Source organism: Sus scrofa, chromosome Y, assembly GCF_054392235.1.
Source record: "Sus scrofa isolate SSC_HxYL_T2T_F1_AM1 chromosome Y, Sscrofa_HxYL_maternal_Yorkshire_Landrace_v2.0, whole genome shotgun sequence".
In the NCBI taxonomy this organism is placed as follows: Eukaryota; Metazoa; Chordata; class Mammalia; order Artiodactyla; family Suidae; genus Sus; species Sus scrofa.
In genome coordinates this window covers 9,555,048-9,575,614 of record NC_139402.1, presented here as the reverse complement: position 1 = coordinate 9,575,614, position 20,567 = coordinate 9,555,048, and the positions used below count along the sequence as shown (strand labels likewise).

General features: G+C 49.4%; 1 long non-coding RNA gene across 2 annotated transcripts in view; it reads right to left on the bottom strand.

The window, feature by feature from the left end:
• The window catches only part of LOC146394351 (uncharacterized), a 98,457-nt gene that overhangs the window by 17,296 nt on the left and 60,594 nt on the right, over window positions 1-20,567 (bottom strand). The window contains exons 6-8 of one of the 2 annotated variants that reach the window (XR_014836119.1): window positions 6,303-6,520; window positions 4,047-4,107; window positions 1,006-3,767 (exon numbers count right to left, since the gene is read on the bottom strand). This is a non-coding gene — a long non-coding RNA (uncharacterized LOC146394351). Of the gene's footprint in view, window positions 1-1,005; window positions 3,768-4,046; window positions 4,108-6,302; window positions 6,521-20,567 lie in introns of those variants that run through there. The other variant, XR_014836120.1, reaches the window with a different exon arrangement.

The following is a 20,567-nucleotide window of genomic DNA, read 5'->3' as shown; positions in this document are numbered from 1 at the left end:
CTCTGCAGAGCCTGTGCCCAGCTTTGGTCCCCGCTGGGGATGAGAGGGGCCAGGGACTGTTGGGGTGGTGGGACGACAAGGAACAGGAGGCTGGGAGGCACTGGGAGGCAGGGCAGTGAGCAGCCAAGAACCTATGCCAGGGAGCCAGGTGATTTTTTAAAAACCATTAAAAAAATATAAACATCACTCGTAGCTCCTGAGTTGTTTAGAAATAAGTGGTGAGCTGAAGTTGGCTCGCAGGATATATATATACTGTGCTGACCCCGGTCGTGGGAGAGTCTCAGTGTTTATGGATTCAACTGTGGAGGAGTCGATATCTTGGGCGTGGCCCCAACATCCTGTGGTCGAGCTGTCGTTTTTGCAGTAATTTAGGCTGTGGATTCCGTGCTGTACTGTGCTACAATAAGCCACTCATCTGGACACAGAGGCCAGCCAAGCACAGGCCTTGGACATGGTTCAGGGGCTTGGCTGCTCCCCATCAGATGCCAGGGGCATCCGTCCCCTGATTATGACAAGTGAAAATGTCTCCAGACACTGCCTGATGTCCCCTGTGGGTAAGACTGCCCAGGGTGAGAACTCCTGCTGTAGGAGGAAGGGAGACGGGATATTAAGAGACATGGCTCATCTGCATGTCTTCTTTGGAAAATGTCTGTTTAGATCTTCTGCCCATTTTTTGATTGCATTGTTTGTTTGTTTTTTTTGGTACTGAACTGTATGAGTTGTTTGTGTATTTTGGAGATTAATCCCTTGTCAGTTGCTTCATCTGCAAATATTTTCTCCCACTTGGCGGGGCGGCTTTTTGTTTTGTTTAGGTTTCCTTTTCTGTGCAAAAGCTTTTAAGTTTAATTAGGTTCCATTTGCTTATTTGTTTTGATTTTCATTACTCTAGGAGATGGATCTGAGAAAATACTGCTGTGGTCTGTGTCAGAGAGTGTTCTGCATATGTTTTTGTCGAAGAGTTTTATAGTCTCTGGTCTTATATTTAGGTCTTCAATCCATTTTCAGTTTATTTTTGTGTATGGTATTAGAAAGTGTTCTAATTTCATTTTTTTTTTTACATGCAGCTGTCCAGTTTTTCCAGCATCATTTATCAAAGATACTTTCTTTTCTCCACTGTATTTTCTTGCCTACTTTGTCATACATTAGCTGACCACAGATGTGTGGGTTTATTTCTGGGCTTTCTACTCTGTTCCATTGAACTGATACTTCTGTGTTTGTGCTGGTACCATACTGTTTTGAGGACTGTAGCTTTGAGGTTGAGTCTGAAGTCAGGAAGCTTGATTCCTCCAGCTCCTTTTTCTTTCTCAGGATTGCTTTGGCTATTTGGGGTCTTCTGTGTTTCCATAAAAATTTAAATTTATTTTCTAGTTCTGTGAAAATGCCCCCAAAACACACAAAAAGATGTTCAACACTGCTTATTATTAGAGAAATGCAAATGAAAACCACTCTGAGGTACCACTTACACCAGCCAGAATGGCCATCATCAAAAAGTTTACAAACAATAAGTGCTGGAGAGGGCGTGGAGAAAAGGGAACCATCTCACACTTTTGATGGGAATGTAAATTGGTTCAACCACTGTGGAAAACACTATGGAGATTCCTCAAAAAACTAAAAAGAGAACTACCACAGGATCCAGCCATCCCACTCCTGGGCATCTATCCAGAGAGAACCATAATTCGAAAAGATAACATACACCCCAATGGTCCTTGCAGCACTACTTACAAGAGCCAAGACATGGAAGCAACTTATATGTCCACAGATACAGGAAAGGATAAAGAAGATGTGGTCCACATATTAGCCACAAAAAAGCATGAAGTCATGCCGTGTGCAGCAACGTGGATGGACCTAGACATGATCATACTCAGTGAAGTTGGACAGTGGAAGACAAACATCATGTGGTACCAGTTATATGTGGAATATAAAAAAGGATACAAATGAACTTATTTGCAAAGATACAAAGACTCACAGACTTTGCAGAGAATCTTGCGGTTACCAAAGGGGACAGGTAGGGGGGATGGACAGGGGGTGTGGGACTGGCATAGGCACCCTGTGGTCGATGGAATGACTGGCCAATGGGGACCTGCCGTCTGGCACAGGGAACTCAACCCAATATGCTGTGATCATCTGTGTGGGAACAGAATCTGAAAGAGAAGGGATGTGTGTACACGCGTAACTGAATCACTTTGTTGCACAGCAGAGATGCTCACAACACTGTAAATCAACTACATTTCAACAAAACCTTAAAAAATGAAAAAGAGAGAGAGAGAGACATGCAGTTCAACAGCATCCTACGCCTGCAAACAGGTTCTCTTTCCTGCATCCAGGCAAACCCTTCTTTCTTCCTCAAGGTCAAGCCGAGGTGCTAGTTCCATGTCTGCCGGCAGCCTGGTCTCCGCTGGAGCTGTTGTGTGATGTGTTGGCGCCGTTTCTGACCTTGTCAGCTCCCTGTCTGAGGCACTCTCTTGGAGAGTCTGTGAACTACTTATTATTCCCTAATAAATTCATTTTCTGGGTAAACTCGCCAGAGCTAAGTCCTATTGTTTACAGCTAAGAATCCAGGCTGATACAATTGGCCTCATTAAGATGCACCCACGATCCCCTTTTAAAACCTTGGTCTTTTGTTCCTCGGGTTAAGAAGCCAGGCAAATATTCTAGGAATAACTCCCAAAGGCCAATTCCCAGGCGTGAGATCCATGGGAACACGCCAGTTTCCACATGAATGTATAGGTTACATTCTGTCTCCATTAGCCTTTTTGTCTCTCCCCTTTAGGAATAGGTGAGAAAGTCTGCAGGACTTAAAAATCCCCTCTGGACCCCCACCCGTTTATTTAGGCTTTTCTGCCCTCTCTGCCCATCATGGTCTTTCGTTCCACTGCCGTGATTTCTTTTTCTTTCCCGTGTTTCTTCTGCCTCCTTTTTCTTCTGGCCCCATCTTTTCTCCCCTTCGTCTTATCCTCTTTGCCTCCTGCTGGATTTTTCTTTTCCCGTCTCACACACGTTTCCCTGCAAGCCTCTCATCCCTGTTGCCATGATGACAGAGGCTCCTGGAGACGAGGCCAGGGCCACGTTTCTGCCCCCACGGCCCCCGCTGCTCTTCTGACAATGTCTGCAGGACCCGTTATCGGTTCAGCAATGACCACCTGCACGCAGAGGGTGGGACGGCGGCATAGGCAGAGAGCCTGGCGGCGAGGTGAACAAGACCTGTGTGTTTCGAGGGGCCAGGTTGCCTCAAAGCTCCACCAGCTTCAAAGAAACTGTGCCAGTCTTTTCACAACCGTCCTGCCCGTGCCAGCCTGTGACAGCCTGCCCGTTCCCTCATCCCTCCTCTGGACTGTGCACCAGGATGATTCATTCCTCTTGGGGAGACAAAAGGAGCCCTTGACTCCAGTAAATGCTTAAAATGAACAAACAAAAATAACAAACCACTGATTCCCAGGAAGGAGGGACGAGGCGAGGTGGAGGTAGCATTTTCCCACTCTTGAACTAACATGGATTAAGGAGGCAGATCAGCTGCTGAATAGCAGGGGAGGTGCGGAAAGAATGGGAGGGTGGAGCTGAGTGCAGGGGAGGACCAGGAAGGCGGGACAAAGTGGAGGGCACGGACCAGGGAAGGGGGCCTGCAGAGGGGCAGGGGGCAAGGCTGCATTCGGAGAGGAGGGTGAAGGCTCTATGAGCCAACGGCAACACCAGGCAGGGTTGTAGCTACTTACAAAGTTCTCCTTTCATGCAACCTCCAAGACCTTGAGATTGGTTCTGTCATCGCCCACCTGTGGCAGTTAGCGGGTGTGTCACTACGACCGAGTAACAAATATCCCCACAACAATGTCTTCGGCTAACACACCAATCATTTAATCTCCCTCGTGTGCCCACTGTCCTCAGTTCAGCTGAGACTCAGTGGATCTAGTCTGGGCCAGGCCGAGTCTGGTTGGTCTCAGGTTTGCTCCAAGTATCACCCTTTCTCTTTGAACCAGTGGACTAACTGTGGTGTGTGTTTCCCATAGTGATGGGAGACATGCCTGAGGGCAAGAAAAACTGTGCAAACTCACCTCAGGCCTCTACTTGTGTCCCACCTTCTCACACTGGCCAGGGCAAGGCACACTGCTGAATCTAAAATGAAGAGATGAGGAGGTATGGGGAGTTCCTGCTGTGACTCAGTGGTAATGAACCTGACTACTATCCATGAGGACACGGGTTCAATCCTTGGCCTTGTTTAGTGGGTTAGGGAGCTGGTGTTGCCATGAGCTGTGGCGTAGGTTGCGGATGCATCTTGAATCCTGAGTTTCTGGGGCTGTGGCGTAGGCCAGCAGCTACGCTCTGATGCGACCCCTAGCCTGGGAACTTCCATATGCTGTGGGTATGGGCCTAAAAAGACAAAAAAAAAAAAAAAAAAAAAAAAAAAAAGGAAAGAGAAAGAGTTGGGGAGATATGCTCTGCCCACCATGAGTTCAAAACAACTCACAGAGCTCAGCTCGACACTGACAGAGGGAGGAATTCGTCTCCTCTCATGACGGCTGCCAGGGGTGGGGGAGACGACAATGTCAGGAATGAAGTTTTTCTAAACAATAACCTCGCCTACCACATTTTAAATATGTGGACACAGACTCACAAAGGGATCCAGCAGTTTGTGTAAGGCCACAGAGTAAGTGGCAGGCATGTGAACCCCAATCGTGTGGCCTGGGAGCTTGTACTACACAGCACCACTCTGTCTTGTACCCCCACACTCACCACCGTACCCCACTTCTTGTTATTTGAGGCTGCATGTGGCAGCGAGTCTCCAAGAGAGTCCCTGACGACCCTCCCCTCCAGGGCACCCTTGCCCCTATGAATTCGGCTGCCTCCTGACCCCAAGGATGCTGAGAAAGAGATGGGACATGACTGTGAAGCCTGGGTCATAACAACTGCCTCAGTTTCCGCTTTGGAGTCTCGGGTGGCTCACTCTGGGGGAGTGCTCAGCTGTCCCGTGGAGAGGGCCGCGTGGTCGGGCACTGAGGCCTCCCTCCAACTTCCAGCATGGATGCCCCACCTCGGGGTTGAGCTGCCCTGGAAGGGGGTCCTCTAGTCTCTAGTCTTTAGGTCTTTCTTTTTTTGTTGCTGTTTTTTTTAGGGCTGCACCCACGGCATATGGAGGTTCCCAGGCTAGGGGTGGAATTGGAGCTGTAGCTGCCGGCCTACACCACAGCCACAGCCTCGCGGATCTGAAATTCGTCTGCAATCTGCACCACAGCTCACGGCAATGCTGGCTCCTTCACCCGCTGAGCGGGGCCAGGGAACAAACCCATACCCTCATGGATACTAGTCAGGTTCGTTACCACTAGGCCATAACAGGAACTCCCAGTCTTTAGGTCTTTCCACAGAAGGCCAAACGCTGTGAATCCAGGACAAGCTGTCCCTTTTGTGCTCTGTCTGGATTCTCTACTTGAAGAAACTGTGAAATGGAATAAATGGTTCTGGTTGTTTGAAGTCAGGACGGGGCGGGGGGCGGGGGGCAGGGTTTAGTATGCAGCCTTGGACAGCTTCTACACAGCCTTCCCTCGGTGCTGGAGACACCCCCAGTGCTCAGTAGCAGAGCTGAAGTCTGAACTTGAAGGCTGAAACCTCTAACCCAGAGCGGTCTGATACCACGCTGCGTGGGAGCAAAGACACGGGCTCAGGAGCCGGTAAAAGAAATTGCTTGCCGGGTGCCCAGGAGTCATGGCGCAGCAGATGTGAAATAGGAAAGGAACCTTATGAGACTGTCTGCAGCTTACGACACTGAATGTTTCCAAGCCACAGTTGCTCAGAGAACCGCAACACTCGCAGAGCGTCTGCAGTGAAGGCGCTGGGACCCTACAATAGACTGCCTCCCAGTCGACGAGACGGCCAACAGCTCCCTTTTACACGCGGCTTTCCCATCTGCAGGCTGCGCATCCCACCCTCGGAAAGAGCTGTGATTCAGTCATGCGTGTTGCCTGCAAAGAAGCTTTCCAAGGTCCACCTTCCATTTTAACTGATCCTTCGCTTCACTGAAGTCAATCTGTCCCTGACTGGCTCCTGGCATGGTCACAATTTCCACGTACGAGGCAGTGCTTGTCATGCCATCAACTAAAGACAACGTGGAAACACGAAGAGACCACCCTCTCCCCCCCCACAACACACACCCAAAGGAAAGATAAGAGAACCCCAATAATAGCAAACCAATGTCAGCCCTCCAGTGTGGAAACCTGACAGCCTTGGCAAGGATTCTGGCCACTGGAGAGGCAGATTCTTCTAAACACAACCCTTTAGAAAGCATTCATCACTCGACTCACTCCCTCGCCACTCACCTCTCTCTGTCGGTGATCATTCCGAGATGTTGCAGTGGGTGTATCTCAAAAGAGGTGCTACCAACACACAGGAAGAAAGTTCCCCTTTGAAACACCATTTGGAAGCGGGAATTGCTCAGGGGTCCAGAGACAGGCTGAGAGGGGATCTCCTTGATTCAAGAGATGAGGGTGGCGAAAGATCAGTCTTGGCCACATCATCAGTCAGGGGCTGGATAGCTCTGGAAGAAGGAGTTTAAATAAATAGATTATCCTGTCTGTGACTTTTTCAGCCTCAAAGACTCAGCAAGGGTCTAGGACAGCTCTAGAATGTGCAGCGTGGTTCTCTGCCTCACACACCACCATCGGGGACATGGGACATCCACGGGTGTTCTTTTCACTGGAGAAGGGGAAAAAAAAACACACAGAGTATAGCACACGGGATGTACACACCCCCTCCCACATCTGGTTAGAATGTTCTGTGTTTTAGCTACACAGCACCGTGATAAATGTTTAACACATCTGGGACTTAACAGAAGAACCAACAGAAGAAAATTAAATTCAGGAGGTCCCCAGAGGTGTGCAAGGTAGGAAAACCAAACGGAAAACATTCAGATCTGAAACACTTGAACATAAGCCTATAACGAAGGGAATCATCCGGTGTGTGATTTTAACAGGCATTTGAATACCAAGTAGAGGCCCCTGCCACGTAACCAAGTCAAGAGTTTTCGCTCGTGGACACGAATCATGAACTAAGCTCTTCACCTTCGCCGCCTCACCTAATTCTCTCAGAGACAGGATGGAGGCTGCCCAGGGCACACAAGCAGGAAAGGTGGGGCCAGGCCACCTCCAGACCCAGGTCCTCCCCCTGCCTGGTGCTATCCCTGTTAGAGGCACAGACTTATGCATATTTGCTTTCTTCTTCTTCTTTTTTTTTCTTTTTAGGGCTGCACCCGCAGCATCTAGAAGTTCCCAGGCAAAGGGTCAAAACAGAGCTACACCTGCCAGCCTACACCACAGCCACAACAACGCAGGATCCGAGCTGCGTCTGTGACCTACCCCACAGCTCACAGCAACGCGAGATCCTTAACCCCCTGAGCGAGGCCAGGGATCGAACCGGCATCTTCATGGACACTAGTCAGGTTCGTAACCTGCTGAGCCATAACGGGAACTCCAACTTACGCATATTTGTGTAGCACCTTACAATGCACGGCAGTAGGTATGTCTGAATTTGATCAGGCAGTGAGTCCTCCGCAAACAAGAATCCCTGTGTTTCTTTTCAGACAGCTTTATTCCCAACATATGTATTCTTCAAAACCCAGTTCAGATCTCAGCGGCTGTGAGAAGCTTTCCCCAAACGGCAGCCAGAACTCTGCTCTGGGCTTTCGATTCCGCATCACATCTTTCTCCCTATTATTGGGCTCCTCTGTGTTAGTCTGCTTCTATGAGCTCATTTACGGTAGACCCAACACCTCTCTGCCTTGGTTGGCCTGCTGGAAATGTCACTTTAAAAATCTCAACGTGTGATGGAGGATCATGTGAGGAAAAGGATATATATATATATACACATATGTGTGTATGACTGGATCCCTTTGCTGTACAGTAGAAAACTGACAGAATACTGTAAACCAACTATAATGGCAAAAGCAAAAATCATCAAAAAAGAAAAAAAGCTCCATGTGGAGTTCCCTTGTGGTGCAGTCTGCTAAGGATCTGGTGTTGTTATTACAGCAGCCCAGGTTGCTGCTGTGGCACGGATTTGATCCCTGGCCCGGGAACTTCCACATGCCCCAGGCATGGCCAGGAAAAAAAAAAAAAGGCTTCTTGCCAAGGACTGAGTCCTTGGCCAGAACCAGCTGTCATCACCCTCCCACAGCTCTTCCTTCATCCTTCTGTCCACTGCCCAGCTCGCGGCCTCCTCAGCTACACATTGTGACTCCCCAGATATGGGCTGGCTCTTACCACCTCGTCTTTCTTTTCCTTTCTTTGTCTTTTTTGTTTTTGTTTTTCTTTTTAGGGCCGCACCTGCAGCATATGGAAGTTCCCAGGCTAGGTGTCTAATCGGAGCTGCAGCCGATGGCCTACGCCAGAGCCACAGCAACATCAGATCCAAGCCACGTCTGTGACCTACACCACAGCTCATGGCAACGCTGGATCCTTAACCCATTGAGCAAGGCCAGGGATCAAACCCTCATCTGCAGGGATACTAGTCGGGTTCATTACTACTGAGCCAAAACGGGAACTCAGATCACTTTCTCTTTCAATACATGTCCCCATTCGACACCAGCCACAACACACAAAATAATGTCTCCAGCCCTTAGTCGGTCGTGATCTTGGCTCCAGACTGTCTTTCCGTGAGACTTTAACAGCTGGCCAGGAGTCCCCATTGTGGCTCAGCATAAACGAACCTGACTAGTATCCATGAGGATGCAGGTTCGATCCCTGGCCTCTCTCAGTGGACTAAGGATCTGGCGTTGCCATGTGCTGCAGGGTAGGTCTCAGACATGGCTCGGATCCTGCATGGCTGTGGCTGTGGTGTAGGCCAGCAGTTATAGCTGATTCCACCCCCAGCCTGGGAGCCTCCATATGCCGCAGGTGCGGCCCCAAACAAACAAACGAACCAAAAACACCTGGCCGATCTGCCTCTTTCAAAAGATGTTTCCTTTCCGTCTAACTCCAAGCCCTTGCCCGGGCTGTGCCCTCGACTCGGAATGCCGCTCTTTCGGCCTTTTTAGGAATCCGACCCACCTTCAGGGTTCTGCCCCCCAAGGCCTTTCCAAGTGCCTGGCCTCTGTCCCCCTCTAGGCCGTGTTCTATCCACCGCCCCCTGCCCTGACTCCTCCCTGCACCCTCTGGCTGGTCGTCACAGGTGCTGTGTCTCTGGCGTGTCTGGGGTTACCCTGTTAGCCTCACAGCATGAAGAGTCCTGTTAGGAGAAGAGGGGTGAGAAGGAACCTTCTTTCAGGAAGAATAGCAGTGTTTGTGCTGCTACACTTGCTCTGCTTGTTTGCATTCTGTGGATACATGAGTGATCGTGTTTCTCCTTTCACCCTGGCTGCTGGGAAGCTCGGAGCCAAATACAGAGTCCTCCTCTGACAGAGAGTCCATAGGATGAATTCTGAGAGCTGGTGTTACCTCTGGCCTCATCTCCTCTTTCCTCTCATTTTTCATCCGACTCTGTCTCCTAGATGGGTTTTACTATGTTTCTGCTCATGGCAGGCACGCAGGTGATTTGTTCTCTGAAAGGCTTCTCGGACTTCACTGGAATGCAGCAGCGAGAACATGATATAAAAGCTCTTCAGGAACAGAGGGATGTCTGCTTGGTTCAACTTTACCCCCACCCCCAACCCCCATCGGCCTCGCTCAGAGCTGGGTACATGGTAGAACCTCAATAGGTGTGCAATTTCATTGAATCAGAAAGGTGGAGGGGGCATCATCGGTTCATGGCTATGGCGAAATCCCTGAAAATAAAGGCTACACTCCAGCATTACATCAAAATTATGGGCACTGAGCTAACATTAAGAAAAAGAAGAGGCTGCTTTTGGACTTTGGGAAGGGCTGTTTCACTCCGAGCATTATTAAGCTATGCAAACGACTGCCAACGATGGAGCTCGGGTGACAAGTACTGGAGCATGTAAATATGGAATGAATCAGCGTCCTGGGAGCCCTCCCATTTCTGGGGATCTGTCGAAAGGCTGGTTGCTTCTGTCACAACAAAAGGAACAGACACGATGAAATTAATGATTCTTTACTGCCTCTTTATATGCTTGCATTGATCCCGTTGGAGAGCAACTTAACATGTATGCATTTATAAATTCAGCGCATAACAAAGGAAGCCCAGGAAATTTCAAGGCGGATGGAGGGAATTCTTTCTCTGATCATGGCACCTGCTTTCATTTTCTATCTCCCGCCAGAAAGAGGCCTCGGCCATCATCTCCCTTGGGTCTCTCTAGCTCCCCGGGTCCCTTGGGGGGTCGCTGATGCAATGCCCACATGTCCCATCTGAGTCAGCAGGACGCCAGCATAGGCTGAGGTGCCCGGCTGCCACTCCTCAGGAGCTGCTGATCTGCCGGAAGAGGTGCTCCCCTGGGACCTGCTCACCTTCTCCTCCCCCTGCGGACCCATGAAGCTGCTTAGAGAAACAGGGTGTCTCGGTTGGGACCTGAAACAACGACCAGCCCCCTCTGTGCTGTGTCTTCAGGCCACCCTGCCCCACCAATGACACCTGTTCTTGCTGTGGAACCCCCTAGAAGAAGAATTCATCTCAGCCTTATCTTGGTGTCCAATCCCAGGGCCTTGGCCCACTGGCAGAGCTTCAGCCTCCAATCCTTCCTCCAAGCGTGAAACCAGGCTGGCCACATGCAGGGAGCCCCACCCAGTGTGGAAAGGCAGCCGGGAGGGAGAGTCACGGAGAATCTTCTCATCTTGGGGCAATTTGGTGGCGGTTCTGAAACTGGCCTGCATCCTGCTGTACTTTTTCTGAGGGCAGCTAAGCAAGAGAACACTATCCTCACATAGATCGAAGTGATTTAAAATCAAATTTTGGCCGCATCGGTGGCATGGGCAGCTCTTGGGTCAGGGATCGAAGCCATGCCACAGTAGTGACCTGAGCCACAGCAATGAAAACACCAAATCCTTAACCCATTGAGCCACCAGGGAACTCAGCAATTTTTTTTAGCCTGAGAAATAATGCTGTGTTTCTTTCCCCTTCCATCCTACCATCCTTCCTTCCCTCTTCCCTTTCCTTCTTTCTTTCTCATGGCCGCACCCATGGCACATGGAAGTTCCCCGGCCAGGGATCGAACTTGAGCTGTGTGGCAATTTAGATCCTTTAACCCACTGTGCAGGGCCAGGATTGAACCCGAACCTGCTGCTGTAGGATTCTTAACCCACCTCGCCACAGTGAGAACTCCTTTTCTTTTTCGTTTCCATTTTTCCACTAACACCAAACACACTAAACGCAGGAACCTGTCGGTGCGAGCTGACATGCTGGGCTTCCATCCCTTTCTTTGGCATCTTTGATCGTCAGTCCTTGGCCATCACAGGTTGTGAATCCGAGTTTCTCAGCCTCGGCACTGTTGACCTTTGGGGCGGGGTAACCCTTTGTCATGGGGCTGTTCTGCTGGTTGTAGGACGTTTGGCAGCACCTCTGCTCTCCACCCACTTGACGCCAGGAGCACCCTCCTCTCCCAGGTGTGTCTCCTGACATTGCCGAACAGTTCTGGGAGCAAAAATCACTCCAGATGAAAATTGCTGCTATAGAGGAAAGAGGCTGGGAGCCTTGGGGCAAGAATTGCTGCCTTAAAGTGGTTACTTCAGCTGCAGAGCTTTACGAAAAGCATGGACACACCTGCCTCTCCCATGTAAGACCCATTTTCTTTTCTTCTTTCTTTTTCTCTGTTGGCTGCCCGGTGGCACATGGAATTCCTGGGCCAGGATCAGATCTGAGCCACAATTGCAACGCCAGATCCTCAACCCACTGTGCTTGGCGGGGGATCGAACCTGCGGTAAGACCGCTGTTCTCAGCCTCTACATGCTACCAGGGAAGGTGGAAATCACAAGACTGCAAGCTGCAAGAGGGAGACAGGCCTTCGTCCTGCGGACTTGTACTGATGGATCTTCTGGGGATTTTCCCAGACCTGAGGCCTGAAAGTGGGAGCTAGGAGAGCTGGGGGCCGAGCAGGGTGGGGAAACGGCACCAGCTGTCAACTCAAAGTAACTTAAGTCTGTGTTGCATGAAGAAAAGGCCTCAGGTGGGTCTTCATTCGTGGTCCAGCGTAATAGGGCTTGTTCGAGGCTTTTTCTTCCCTTCTTGCTCTTAGCATCACACACCCGCAGCAGATACCCTCGGAGCCTCCTCCTCCCCAGGCGTGGACGTCTCCCCAGCGTGCTCTCCCGCCGGCTTTCCTCACGGACTCCTGGCCCTGCTCCCTCCCTGCATGTCCCTCCGGCTTTCTCCCCTTTGCTACCTCACCAATCGCCACACACTTAAAATCACCCCGCCTCAGCCGGTAGCTGGGAGGTCAGAGGCGTGGGTTCTGAGTTCTGAGTCACAGCTCGGAGGTCATAAGCTTGGGGACATGTGGCTGTGTCCTCGGTCAGCTGGGCCAGGGCTGTGGCCCAGGTGGTGGCCTGGCTGGGGCGGTGGTGCTGTGCTTCTCCTCGGGAGGCTGGCCCTTCCGCAGGTCTGGTGGAACTCAGCTCTATGCATGGGGAGGTCCTGGTTTTCTTGCTGGCTGTCAGCTGGGGTCGCTCTCAGCTCCCAGAAGCCACCCACATTCTTTGCCTTGGGGTCCCTTCATCTTCTAATCTGGGAGTAGAGACTCTGCCTCACCCGATTCCCCTTCATGTTTCAAATCTCTCTTTCCAGGAAAAACCCTGACACCTGTAAGGTCTCGCCTAATTAGGTCAGGCCCTCTGAGGATAATCTCCCCTTCATGAGGTCGGCTGATTGGGGGTTTAATTCCACCAGCAAACTCCCCTCACGGAAGCACCCGGGCTTTCGTATGTGACTGAGTAACCTGGAGAAGGTGTGTGTCTAACAGCGGCCGGGAATGTCGAGGGTCGTCTTAGAATTCTACCCACCGCAGCTGTCAATAGGAAAATGCTCTCCTGAGAGCTCCCTGGTGGTCCAGTGGGTTAAGGATCTGGCATTGTCTCTGCCGCGGTGTGGGTTCGATCCCTGGCCCGGGAATTTCCACATGCCATCGTCATGGCCAAAGAAAAAAAATACATAAATACCATTTTTTAAAAAAGAAGAAAATGGTATTCCCGCCACTAGAAAGCCACCGCATGAAGGAATCAAGAATTGATCTGTTGATTGAGTCATACATTCATTTGGCTTAGACCAGCACAGAACATGCGAGATGACCGCAAGTAACATTCACTGACCTGGCGTTTTTGAAAAGTAAATCATTCTGCAAATATGGAGCATCAACTACTATTTCAGACACTGTTCTAGGCGTGGAAGACAAAGTGGTGTGCTGCCAGAGCAGCGGCTTGCTCTAGGAGGTGACAGACTTCCCAGGCTAGCCGGTGGGCCTCCTGGGCCTGGCTTCTCGTGCAATGAACATTCACTGATGGCTGACTTTTCATGATTAGTTCTTTCTTGAGAGAAAGAAAGAGTTGCCCAAGGCAGCAGATGAGACAGGATGTGGAGTTAAATACGGCAGACCCGTGTGTTCACCAACTCTCGATCCTTCTGGTCTGACGAGACTGTCTCCCTCTTGGAGACCCGAGTGCTGGAGACGGGGGGCCTGGAAGAAAGAGCTGAGTGGGAGGGGGGCGACGATTCTGGCAAGCGGGTCAGATGTAGGTCTCACAGCCAGGACTAGAGGCAGAAAGAAATCCAAGAGTCAGGCTGTGGAGGAGTTCTCATAGTGGCGCAGCAGAAACGAATCCGAGTAGGAACCACGAGGTTGTGGGTTCAATCCCTGGCCTCCCTCAGTGGGTTAAGGATCCTACGTTGCTGTGAGCTGTGGTGTAGGTTGCAGACATGGCTTGGACCTGGTGTTGCTGTGGCTGTGGTGTAGGCCGGCAGCTGCAGCTCCAATTAGACCCCTAGCCTGGGAACCTCCATATGCTGTGGGTGCGGGCCGCTGGGCTATAGCTGTGAGCAGCCCTTAGCACTTGCTTTTCTGAGGCAGTCGGCGTGGGTCTGTGGGTGGGCTGGCAGGGCGCTTCCCGGTGTCTAAGCCTGAGGCGTCTCACCTTGGAGGGACTGTGTCCCCACTTCCCCTCTGAAGCATTTAGGACTATCTGCAGGCATTTTTTGGTTGTCACGACAGGGTGGGGTTGCATTCCAGCCTGGGGAGTAGAGGCTGCTCCCCCTTCTACAGCACACAGGACAGCCCCCAGCAAGAAGGAAGGATCTGGTCCCAAATGTCATCGTGCTGAGGGTGAAATTCTGGGCTAACCAGAGCCACACGTTGGGATCAATGGCCAAGCAAAGAATCAATGCCCCAAAGACCATTCCATGCAGTGAATTTTGCTGGCAACTGACACCCATGGAGGGCTCCACATTCAGCCCATCTCATGGCCACAGACACACACTGGACCCCAGTCTGCTGTCAGGAGGGTCCCCATTCACAGGACAGAAACATTACAGCAGACTTTTGGTTTCCTGTTCATCAAATGATAACGCCTTCTACGTATAATTTGGAATACTTAATCGACATTTTTTTCGTACATTCTTTTCTTACCTTCTTTATGGGCGCCTGTTGACATTCCCGTTTTGCAGGAAGACCTGGGAGCCAGATTTTTACAGGGCCCAGTATTTGATTGAGATCTACCTTGACTGTGACGAATGCACAATGTTCGGTTTCAACGCGGAGTTAACCCTTCGGGAGTGAGGGGGTTGTGAATTTTCTGGGTTCTTCGAGTTTCATCGAAAGACCTTAGATGTCATCTTGCTGCAGCATACACAGAATATTTCATTCCTGGTCCCTCCTGAAGGGAGTGCAGCCTGCAGCTCTGACTTCGTCATCGTCCCTTGCACCTTAACGAGCCCTGCACTTTCCATCTGATGGCCCCAGTATACACTATGGAAGCTGCATTTTCGGTGAGGTCACAGAGATTTTGCCCTCCTCTTCATGCACTTCTGCTATGAAACCAGGTTTTGGAAAGCAAACTTTGGGGTGGGGTATGTGCGGACTCATGGAGAACATAGAGAATTTCAAACGCTTTTTCTCGTTTAGGACAAAGGCTACCTCTTTTTTGGTGGGATTATGAAAATCAAATACGGATGCCCAAAGGGCGTGAATCCCTTGAACTCTAGCCCAAGCACTGTGGGAAAGGGGGCCCTTGATGATTTTTCTTCTACTTTATACATTTACCCTCATTAGTCCTTCATCTTGGCCTTGATGACCCAGAGGCATTTCAGAAGTGGTTTCCAGGCTTACGGAGACGGTAGAGTTCCACTTGGGTATGACGGCGGGCAGGCCAGTTTGGAAGTTGCGTGGCTTGAGCAGGTTACACAGTGGGGTCTCAAAAGGTAATTCTTTCAGTAACATAAAAAAAGGGGGGGGGGATTGCTGCAGGTAATCAGTCTGTCTCTTTTTTTGCTTCTTTTCGTGATTTTTATCCTTGGTCCGTCTGGCAGTTACCCAACTTATAAGACTTGCCAGTCATTTCTGTCTAATAATCTTGCTTTGAAACTCAAGAAGCACCCTGCCTGCAGCCCTGAGCAGACAAAATGTATATGCGTAATTGTTTTTGTGGAACGAAACGCCCCGTGTACCCCCTGCTGGTTACTGAGCACACAAGGGTTAACGGGGACAAGGATGTGTGTCCCAGCTGCCATCTTTGATGACTCACTTTCGCACCTGAACGTAGAAAAGAGGCTTGTTTTTACATGAGAAACAGAATTTCACCTTTTAGGTGTTAACCCCTGACTCCCAACCCAGCCTATTTCCCAAAGAAAAAGGAGCTGAATTCATAGAAGAAGAATGAAGACATTAAAAACTACTTTATGGGCCCCTATTTACTCCCCATGGCAGAACTGGTGTTTCAGATAAGACAGTGCCAACGCTTTTTATTTTTTCTGCATTTTTGTCTTTAGGGCAGCACCCATGGCACATGGAGGTTCCCAGGCTAGGGGTCTAATTGGAGCTGTAGCTGCTGGCCTACACCACAGCCACAGCCATGTGGGATCCGAGCGTGTCTGCGACCTACACCACAGCTCACGGCAATGCTGGATCCCCAACCCACTGAGCGAGGCCAGGGATCGAACCTGAAACCTCATGGTTTCTAGTCGGATTCGTTAACCCCTGAGCCACGACAGGAACTCCCCAAAGCTTTTTAGAGTTATATTAGAATTTTAATCTGCCTTGGTACATTCCTATTTCATAGGAAAAACTGGGGGCCGGATTTTTACAGGGCCTGGACACCCGCATCCAAGCACCGGGTATTTGCTCGCGAGAAGACAAACATGTCCGCCTGAGTGTCAAGGAATATCCGACATTTTCACGACCCAAGGCCAGGGTCCCCCGCTCCTTTCCTTTCTTCTTCGGTCTCTCCCTTCTTTTTCATGTGCTTCACTTCAGAATCAAGAGAACCACCGTCTTTCTTCAAGATTCCTGATTCTGCAATGGAAGTTTTCAGATGGGACTACGGGGCTGTGGGCTCTCCATCAAAGTCACCCCTCTTCCTGAAGCTTCGCAAACTCCCCAGGCCCCAGCCAGAACTGCATCATCCCCACGCAACGGCCCCCTTTCCCTCTTCTTTACTGAAACGGGTCCATGTCCACCCTGCCTGAAGTGTTATATCACTTTTCAATGATTGCATCACAGCCAGTACTCAGACGGAAAGTGCTCACCTGGTCAGTCAAGGGCTCCCAGAATTTTCACCATCTAAATGCTCTCACGGAACCAAGGCCCGATGGAGGAGGAAAACAAAGCTAGAGCCCTGGGCCTGCTTTCTGACTCTTTGGAGTTGACGCCTTCCAGCTCTCATGAACTCTCTCTGCTCCGTTTCCTCCTGGAACCCTCACCTCCCTCTGGCCCACCTTCTTCTTGGTCTCTCTGTCCCCACGTGCGCCCTTTCCTATCTTTTCTGCTTCCCACTTCCAGCCTCAGGCTACAGCACAACCTGAATGTGGTCTGTTCCCTGTTCAAAAACCCACGCTTGCTCCCCAGTGCTGATAACGGCAATAACAGTGATTTGCTATAGCTACTTAACACGCACCAGGCTATTTACTAAGGTGTGACAGACGTTGTTTTTCTGTTTTAGGACCACGCTTGTGGCCTAGAGCTAGAGGTCAAATTGGAGCTGCAGCTGAGGCCTATACCACAGCCATAGCAATGCTGGATCCTCAACTGAGTGAGGCCAGGGATCGATCCCACATCCTCACAAAGACTATGTCAGGTCCTTAGCCCGCGAAGCCACAATGGGAGCTCTAAGGTGTAACAGCTTTTAATCCTGACAGCAAGCTTGTGAGAGCGATGCGATTATTCACCCACTTCACTGGAAACTGAGTAACTTACCTGAGATCACACCACGGATCCCTCAAGTCATAGACCTGCAATGAGGATATAGAGGGTCTGGCCTTGGGACTAATGCTCTTCAGCAGGACGCAAACCAGGGTTCTCCACGGCCTCTGATTTTGCTCCTGCTGGTCTACCCTGCAGGCACGCATAACCGAATTTTTTAATCCCCGAGTGACTCAGTTTCCTCATGCAATGAATCCTTCCAGTTTCCTTCAACCAGAAGCTGTCTCTGAACATCCAGAGCATCTTAGCTGTCCCCCCGTGACACACACCCTTTCATGCATTCTTGTGACAAATCCAATGACTCTCATTCTCTGCAGAGGTGATGTTCTACAAGGCGGCCATGAACATCAAATTAGTGACAACGGAACCACTGCTCCTAGGAGCAAAACAGGGTTAGGTTCCTGTGACCCTCCAGTCACAACATCACACCAACCAATCAGCACACAAGCTTGGTTTGTGCGTTTTCCTGTACAGAGATACCTTATTAAATAAATGTCACTGATGGATTCACCCTGAACTCATGGCCAACACTAGAGCTTATAGTGGAGGAAGCCCATCTAACACATGTATTTTCCCAGTAAGGCACATCACAGCCATCTTGTACTTAAGACACGAGACAGCACATTAACATTAGTGAGTTATATATATACGTATATATTTTTTTGTCTTTTTAGGGCTGCACCTGGGGCATATGAAGGTTCCCAGGCTAGAGGTTGAACCGGAGCTGCAGCTGCTGCCCTGTGCCACAGCCACAGCAATGTGGGATCTGAGCTGCGTCTGCGACCTACACCACTGCTCACGGCAATGCCAGATCCTTAATCCACGGAGCAAGGCCAGGGATCGAATCTGTGTCCTCATGGATGCTAGTCAGATCTGTTTCCACTGAGCCACAACAGGAACGCCCTAGGGAGTCATAGTAAATGATGAAATCAACAAAACACAAAAGGCAAAAAAACGCCGGCACTAAACAGGTTGTGAAAAAAGCCTCAGCTGGGAACACGCTTGTCAAGCAACTAAAAAATTTTTACCGTTGCGTATGTGTCTTCGAATGACTGCGAGGACACCACGAGTATTGATTTAAACAAATAATTCTATTGGGAATCCATGAATAATGAGGTTGGACTCTATTTATTTCAACTTGCGTTACTGTTCTTTAGCAACTGCTTCTCTTTCCTGATAAATTATAATCGCGAGAGAAAGGGCTATATTTTATTAATCTCTATGGTTCCCTCGCAAGGAGCCCAATGTCTTTTTCAGTTTAAGTGCGCAATACATTATTTATTAAATTAATTAAAAGAAAAAGGAGGAAGTACATACTGGTTCAGAGGTTCATAATGTCATTTCTCCATTGTATCTGGCTTTCCCTCAGACATTTGGAGTCTACTCCATGGGTGATGCCTTTAAGACAGGTTTGGTCACGTGTAATCGTCCCTCCCAACCTCCAAAAGCATTTCTTCTTTTTTTCTTTTAACACCAAACATATTGGGGATGAAGGGGGTTGGGTATTTTTACCTCTTGGAAATGTGCTGCCAATATAAACAAACATAAGGAAATCCTTTCGCAATGCTCTCCTATCCCCCTGTGATGCTTTAGAAAATCATACCACGTGTGGCTAGTGAATCCGAGAGCCCGAGAAGTGGCGGGACTGGGGTGGTGGGGGTGGGACGGGGGAGGCGGAAGCGGCTCTTAGGCGTGGGTCAGTTTCAGTTGTCGCAGAAGCACTCAGTTTTCACCGGGGCAGTGCTGCCTATGTTCCCTTTCATTATTCTTGGTTAATACCTCCTACTCATGAACAAGGCATTGAGGATTCTCTTTTACTGCTTTTTTTTTTTTCTTTTTCCATTTAATAAAGTCTCTCCCCCCTCTTTCCATTTTGAATGGAATACAAAAACAATGAGGCTGTTTTGTTCAACATCCATGAGCTTTAGCTATGGAAACCTTATATCGAATCAACATTTTTTTCCATTGCCACAACAGCACTATCTCTATAACCATCGATGTACTTTCCCATGGCTGCAGGAGACAGGTAGTTATCTTACCAAGCAACGAAACGGGTAGCTTTGGGAGCAACGAAAGAATCTGATGGTCAAGGTTATATTTTGAGGACAGATATACAGCTGGACTTTTCAAAGTTTAAAAACAATGCCCAGGCGTTCTCCTGTGGCACAGTAAGTTAAGGATCTGGCATTATCACGACAGGGGCTTGGGTTGCTGCTGTGGCATGGGTGTGATCCCTTGTCCAGGAAAATGTGCAGGCCGAGGGCACAACCGAAAAACAAACAATGTCCATTCAGATATCAGAGCTTGTGTCACATCGGAATCCAGTGGAGATTTCTGTTTTTCAGCTCTTTTGCCCCATTCTTCTTTACAGGGTTGACTTTTAAAAACATCCGTTTAGGAGAAGGTGATTAGGACGGTAGAGACAAATAATATTGCAGAAGAGAAGAATGGCCCTGATCCTTCACGGCTACCTGTATGCATGCCTCTTCTCAGCATGACTTTGGAATGGCCCCCATCAATAGGTCACTTTCACTTCCTCTGAATCTGGCCTGGCCTTGCCACTTGCTTTGACAATCAGATGTGATAGCACGGACAATGTGTGAGGCCCGGGCCTAGATATTAAAAGGCCTTGGGCTCCGCTTCTCTCTCAGAACCCTGACTGGCCTGTGGGAGGGGGGCAGACCACGTGGGGCAGAGACAAGCCATCTGATGAGGCACCAGTCTTCACCTGTCTGGAAATGAACAACAGATTCGTGACTGAGCTCAACCAAGACTGGGTCCAGCCACTCAGCTGAATCCAGCTCAAATGTCTGACCCACAGAATCACGATCTAAGTAAAGACTGGTTGTTTTAAGTTGTTAAATTTTGGAGATGTTTGTTATGCAGAAAGAGTCGACGGATAGAAATATTCTAAAGGATCTAAAATTTTAATCTAGTGTGAACACAAGAGGAGTCCCCTGAAATTTATTTTCTGACTCCAAAAACAGCAGTGTTTTCAGAGATTTAAAAACTTAAAAAAAAAAAATCTTAACTGAAAAGTCTGACTTTGTCAATTTCAGTAGTCTTGTTGGTGGAGCAAACAGAATTGTTCATCTCTGCCCCATGAGAACACAAGCCCATGCATTTCTCCTTTGTAGCCAGCAACTGAGTTGGAAACACTGAGGAGGAGGGGGAGGGGAGACCTCTGGCAAGGACTTTGATGATCAGGAAAGAAGGCAAAAAGCAGCAAAACATCACATCTATAAACAACGTCTGTTATCTCCTAGGATTCTACCAGAAACAAAGTGTGCGAAAGTTCTAG